This window comes from Ursus arctos, chromosome X, assembly GCF_023065955.2.
Source record: "Ursus arctos isolate Adak ecotype North America chromosome X, UrsArc2.0, whole genome shotgun sequence".
Lineage (NCBI taxonomy): Eukaryota > Metazoa > Chordata > Mammalia > Carnivora > Ursidae > Ursus > Ursus arctos.
The window spans coordinates 62824716-62830715 of record NC_079873.1 but is presented as its reverse complement, the minus strand read 5'-3'; positions in this window follow the sequence as shown (position 1 = coordinate 62830715).

The window sequence follows — 6000 nt, the reverse complement described above, 5'->3', positions numbered from 1 at the left end:
CCTTTAAAAAAAAGATTTATTTATTTATTTTAGAGAGAGAGAGAGCACGAGTTGGGGGGCAGAGGGAGAGGGAGAGAGAATCTCAAGCAGACTCCATGCTGAGTGCAAAGCCCAATTCAGGGATTGATCCCAGAACCCTGAGATCATGATCTAAGCCAAAACCAAGAGTCAAATGCTCAATCTGTTGTAGATAACATATAAATGGGTCTTGTTCTTTTTATCCATTTTGTTACCCTATGTGTGTCTTGATTGCAGATTTTTGTCAATTTACATTCAAAGTAATTATTGATAGTTATGTATTTTTTGCTATCTTATTGCTCCTTTTGTGGTTGTTTCTGGAGATTTTCTTTGATCTTTTCTTGTCTTTCATGTTTTGTTGATTTTCTTAATTGACATATTTGCATTTCTTTCTCTTTATTCTTTGCATGTTTATTAGTGGTTTTTGATATTTGATTACCATCAGGGCTGTATATAACCTCTTCTGCATATAGCAGTCTATACTAAGTTGATGGTTGTTTAATTTCGAACCCATTCTTTTCTCCTCTTCTCCCCACATTTTAGGTACATGTTATATTTTATATCTGTTTTGTGTTTGTGTGTGTGTGAGTTCCTTACCTAACTTTTGACAAAAATATTCATTTTTATTTCTTTTGTATTTCCTGTCTTTTTACTGTAAATTTGGTCTCTCCTTTCCACTCAAGGATTCCCCTTTAATATTTCTTCCTGGGCTCAGTTAGTGATCATGAACTCCTTTGGTTTTTGTTTGTCTGGGAAACTCTTCATCTCTTCTTGTATTCTGAATGAGAGCCTTGCTGGATAGTATATCTGTGGCCACAGTTTTCTCCCATTCAGCACTTTGAATATATCATGCCACTCTCTTCTGTCTTGCCAAGTTTCTATTGAAAAACTTCCTGCTAGCCTTATGGGTTTTCCCTTGTAAGTTAAGGACATCTTTCTTTTTGTTGCTATTAAGATTTTTTTCTTTATTGGTGTATGTTGAAAATTTAATTACAATATGTCTTGGTGTAGGCCTGCTTTTGTTTATTTTGTTGGGAGTTCTCTGTATCTTCCAGATCTGGATGCCTGTTTCTCACCCCAGACTAGGGATGTTTTCAGCTATTATTTCTTCAAATAAAATTTCTCCTCCCTTTTCTCTCAATTCTTCTCCTGGGTCCCCTATAATACAAATATTAGTACATTTGATGGAGTCACTGAGTCCTAGGTGTTCTCATGTTGCATAACTCTTTTGTCTCTTTTGTTCAGTTTCATTGTTTTCCATTACTGTTCTTCTAGGTCATTAATTCATTCCTCTGCTTCTCCCATCTTACTGTTCATTGTATCAAGCTTGTTTCCTATCTCATTTATTGCATTCTTTGTCATCTCTGACTGATTCTTTTTTAACCCTTTTATCTTTCCATTCTTTTCTCAAGTCCAGTGAGTATCCTATGATCATTGCTTTAAATTCTCTATCAGGCATGTTTCTTATATCTGTTTTGCTTGGATCTTTGACTATGATTTTATCTTGTTCTTCCATTTGGGTAAATTCCTCTGGCTTCTCATTTTGTCTAAGTCTATGCTTACTTCTCTGTGTTAGAAAAGCCAGTTATGTCTCCTGCTTCTCATTATAATGACCTGATGAAGAAGAGGTCATGTGATATCTAGGGCTTGGCACTTCAGGGAGTGTCTCCAGAATGTGTGTTGCATGACCTCTGCTGTTGTGTTCTTGCTTCTCTGTCCTTCAGACCAGTTATCTGCAGAGGCTCTCCTTTCCTGTTGTGGGCTGTGTTTGGTCCTTGGCCTGAATGTGGCGAGTTTTAACTAGGTGTGCTTTGGTCTGTCTGCTTGTGAAATGAGACTTGACACCACCTCCACCAGAACTGAGGCCCTGAAAAACTCTCTGGTAAGGAGGCATGATGTGGGCAGGGATTTGTGCTGGTCTTCTGTGGGAAGGGTCCTCTGCATTGGGACTGAGGGAAGTGTGATTGAGAACGGCAGTCCCACTGGAACACAGGGGGGTGGAGCTCAGTGTAAGCAAATTAGGCAGTCAAAGTGCCACGGTGATGCTTCCCAAAGATGACTCTGTGTTTATGCTGAGTGGTAGGGGAGGGAAATGTTGCTGGTCAGCTCCTTTATTCTTGGAGAAGTCTTTCCACAAATGCTGCCTCTCAGGGGCATGATCTGAGAAGAGCAAATAATCTCCCTGCTGTTTGCCCATGATGTTCTTTGGATCACTTTTTCCATGCTCTATTCCCCCATGTTGTTTGCCTGTCTTCTTTTCAAGAGCAGCACAGTGCCCTCCAGGCTCTATCCCAGCCAAAACCACTGACCTTTAAAATTCTAGGCTTTAAGCCCTGATGGTTGCAAGAACTCATGAAATTCAGGCCCTCTCATCTTCTGACTCTGGGGAAACTTTCTCCTTGTGCATTCTCCTATGTGCTCATCTCTCTTTCCCTTCTCCAAGATCACAACTCCCTCCCTTCAACAGTAGCCAGCATCCTTTTCTTCCCTAAACCAGTTCTCTGCACTTCCTACCTTCTTTAATGTGGCCTCTTCTCTCCCTTTATTTGTGGAGTTTTTTTCTGTCAGTCTTCAGGTCGATTTCTGGGGCATTAAAATGGTTTGATAGTTATCTAGTTGTATTAATTGGACTAGGTGAGCCTAGGGTCCTCCTACTCCACCACTATCTTCCTGTCTTCTATTTTCTATGTTCTGAGGAAACTCCATACTGTTTTTCATAGTGGTTGCATCAGTTTGCATTCCAACCAACTGTGCACAAGGGTTCCTTTTACCCCACATTCTTGCCAATGATTGTTCTTGTGTTTTTGATTTTAGCCATTCTGACAGGTGTGAGATGGTTTTCCATGGTTTTCATTTGCATTCCCCTAATGATTACAGATGTTGAGCATTTTTTTCATGTGTCTGTTGGCCATTTGTATGTCTTCTTTGGAGAAAGCTTTTGCTTTTATATAAATCAGTGCTCTAATGTTGGGTGCTTAATTATTTACAATTTTTAGATCTTGTCGGTATGTTGACCACTTTATCATTATATAATGACCTACTTTGTCTCTTTTTACCATTTTTATGTTAAAGTTTATTTTGCCTGATATAAGTATAGCTACTCTTGCTTTTTGTCCAAAATGTCTTGTTTCTATTTTTTCCACTCTCTGTTTATATGTATCTCTAATGCCAAAAGAAGTCTCTTTTAGACAGCATATTGTTTGATCTTGTTTTTGTTTTGTTTTTATCCATTGAGTCATTCTATGTACTAGAATTGGAGAATTAATCTGTTTATGTATAAAGTCATTATTTATAGTAAAGACTTACTATTGTCATTTTGTTATTTGTTTTCTGGGTGTTTTATAGATTTTTTTCTCCCTTGCTTCTTATTCTGCTCTGTGTGTGTGTGTGTGTGTGTGTGTGTGTGTGTGCATGTCTTTTGGGTTCAGTATACTTTGACTTATTTATTGTGTTCTTTTGTGTAACTTTTGTAGGATTTTTTCTTGTGATTACCATGAGGCTTATATAAAAATCTTAAACTTATAATACCTTATTTTAAACTGACATCTTAAATTCAACAGAATTTGTAAATTTTATACTTTTACTTCTCTTCCCCCTCACATTTTAGGTTATTGCTGTTATAATTTATAAGTTTCTTTAATATTGTTGAATGAACAACAGATTGCTGTAATTATGGTTGTTTTTAATATATTCGTTTTATTTTTTAACTTTTACACTAGAGTTGTAAGTAAATTATGCACCACTCTTAACCATATTGCAGAATCTAACTGCGACTATATATTCACTATTACCAGTGAGATTTACACTGACATTTTAAATTTTTATAATGTTAATTAGTTCTTTTACTTGAACTCAAAATACTATATCATTTTTTGTAGAACAAGTCTGGTGGTAATGATCACCCTCAGTTTTTGCTTGTTAGGGAAAGTCTTTAGTCTTTTTTTTTTTCCTAAAAGACTACTTTGCCAGGCATGGAAATCTATTTTGACAATTATTTTCTTTCAATATTTTGTACTGTCCTAAAATGTTTCTTCTGTGTAATATGTTGAAAGTCTCATAGGGATTCCCTAGTATGTAACTTATCTCTTTTTTTTTTTTTCGGCTTTTAAAATTATTTCTTCGTCTTTGACTTTGACAATATAATTATAATGTGTCTAGGATATAGTCCTATTTGGTTTCAACCAATATGGTATCCTTGGGCTTCATGGATCTGAATATCCATTTTTCCCCATGTTTGGGAATTTTTTAGACATTATTGCTTTAAATATGCTTTCTTCCCTTTTCCCTTTGTCTTCTCTTTCTGAAATCCCCAAAATGTGAATATAGTTTCTTTTCATTGTGTTCCACAATTCTCCTAGGCTTTTTTTACTCTTTTTTTTTCTTCTCCTACTAGGTGAGTTTCAATGTCCTATCTTTTCTTCTGCATGATCAAGTCTACTTTTTAAACTCTGGAATTCTTCAGTTCGGTTATATTTTTCAACTCTAGGATTTCTGTGTTTTGTTTGTTGTTGTTGTTGTTTTTCTTTTTGATGGTTGCTATCTCCTTGTTGAACTTCTTGTTTAATGTATGCATTGTTTTACTAATTTCATTTAGTTGTCTGTCTGCATTTTAGTGTATTTCACTAACCTTTCTTAATGGGATTATTCTATATTCTTTGAGAGTTCACAGATCTCCATTTCTTTAGGGTCAGTTTTTAGAGTCCTATTAGTGTCATTTGGTGGTGTCATTATTTACCTGTTTTTTTGGTGATTACTTATGTTGGTATCTGACCATTTGATTAATTGGCCCCTTTTTTAAACTTTATATGTTTGCTTTGGAAGAGACTGTTCTTCACCAGTCAGCTCAGTAGGGTTTCTAGGTATGACACTGATAAAGTCCTTAGGCAGATGAGGTCTACTATTCTGGTCTATTTTTGGGTAAAGAAACTGTTTGAGTTCTGAGAGTGGGGAACTGGGGTGTACCACTGGCTAAGAATGATTGGATAGGTCTACCGGCTTTGTTCCCTACCCAGGTGAGGTTGTAGGGTGGGCTCCACGATTGTTTGCATTCTCTGTTAAGACTTACTAGATGGTAGGGACTGGGTACTATATTTAGTAGTAGATGGGGCTATGAATTAGCTTACCTGCCATGGCCAGGCAATAGCATGGGACCCAGAGCTTGTACAACTTGCTTGGGGATCTGAATCAGTTAGTGTGCACTTAATTTCCTGGTCAGGTGAGGACACTGGTTGTGCTCTGCTGAGAGGGGAAGGCACAAGCTGTGTTCTCAGTTTAAGTGCCATTGTATGCACAGCTTTTGACTGGGTTATGCAGTTTCCTGTATGCTCTGGTTATGTTCCCTGGTTGGACAGCTAGAGGTTTATTCAACAATGAACAGACCTACAGATTAAATTCTTTGCCTGGGCACAGAAGGAAAAGCATCACTAAAACTAATAAAGCTCTTTCTTGTCTTAAGTCAAGCTGACCCATACCCCATGTTCCCTGATCAAAGAGGGACACTAACTTTGCTCTGAAAACTATAAGTTTTGCCTGCTTGCCTACCTTTTGGCTCATGTGGCATTGGGCTGCAAAACTTCCAGGAGATGCACCAGCCCTTCTGCAGTTGGAGCTGAAAAACACTTCCCACAGTGGGTGGGACTATGTCACAGATTCCTTACCTGGGCAGGAGGGGGAGGAGCTTCTCCAAGCTACTTTAATTTTCCCAGTCTTTTTACATGGGAGGTACTGGGAGCTATTCTCAGCCTTGGCTATGAATTAATTTCCCTGCTTGTACATAGCACAGGAATGATCCACATCTAGTACTGGCTTTGCTCTGGGGGTAACCAGTCCTACCCTCCTGCCTCTCAGCTCGAGTGCTTCTGAGCTTCATTGTTTCTGGAAATTGTTGCCAGGCTTTCTGGGGCTTAAAGACATTCTCCATTGCAGATGGGGTTGTGATTCAACTTCTTGCTTGGGCATAGGCAAACCAGGTTCTATGGCCAG